Source organism: Astatotilapia calliptera, chromosome 4, assembly GCF_964374335.1.
Source record: "Astatotilapia calliptera chromosome 4, fAstCal68.1, whole genome shotgun sequence".
NCBI lineage: Eukaryota > Metazoa > Chordata > Actinopteri > Cichliformes > Cichlidae > Astatotilapia > Astatotilapia calliptera.
Genome location: NC_137425.1, coordinates 5,581,817 through 5,582,626, shown reverse-complemented (window position 1 = coordinate 5,582,626; position 810 = coordinate 5,581,817). Strand labels below are relative to the sequence as shown.

Genomic DNA, 810 nt, shown 5'->3' with positions numbered 1-810 from the left:
GTGAGAGTGCGTGTGCGCTGGCTTCTGCGTAAGCTTTCTGACTGTGTGCCTTCAGTAAATACTGAGCACTGTGGAGTTTCTTCTCCATTTGTCTGCTCTTTACTTTCATCATTTTGAAAATTATCCTCAGCACTTTCTTCTTCAGTGGGCTGTATTGCATCTTCATTTTCATCTGCCATGTTGTCTTAATAGTATTTTCACTTGACTTTAACATTTACTTGATAAATCTTGATTTTAGCTGCTCCTTAATATGAAAGGTCACTTTGAATTTCAAATGGAACTGAGGCTTGATAACAATTTACAAGTGCTTTGTTACTTCCAAGACACGGACTTTTGTGCTTGCTTGACTATCTTTCACTTGTTAGCTTGCTTCTTTACGTATTCAATGCATTTGCTGGAGCATGTGATACTTCTCTTGCTAGTAACTTCTCTTGCTAGTAGCGTCTCTTGCTAGTAGCGTCGGTCCAACCATCTCGTTGCCTTCTCCGGAGCAGTGGAGTGTTCTACTATGCCGGCTTGTACACATACACGAGAGACACGAGAGTTCTTCTTTACTGATGTTTACTGTGCTTCTCTTAACGTACAGGTACACCGTAGAACTGGTGAATACAAATGTACAAGAAAATTATATTTCAGCATTAAAACATATTACAATATAAAATTCACAAAATATAAACAAACATACCACTTTGGCCTGCAAGTAGACAAACCGGTGTAACTGGAACTTAGGGCTTATTTCTTCTTTCTTAGCTTGACTTTTACACGGCTAGACCGTCACCATGCGCAGCTTCTCTGACTTTTTTCCAAAAC

General features: G+C 39.4%; 1 long non-coding RNA gene across 1 annotated transcript; it reads right to left on the bottom strand.

The window, feature by feature from the left end:
• Positions 1-544: 544 nt before the first annotated feature.
• LOC113021519 (uncharacterized) lies at positions 545-810 on the bottom strand. Its single transcript, XR_013908465.1, has 2 exons — positions 686-810; positions 545-599 (listed from the first exon to the last, which is right to left on the bottom strand). It is a non-coding gene; the product is annotated as an uncharacterized LOC113021519 (long non-coding RNA).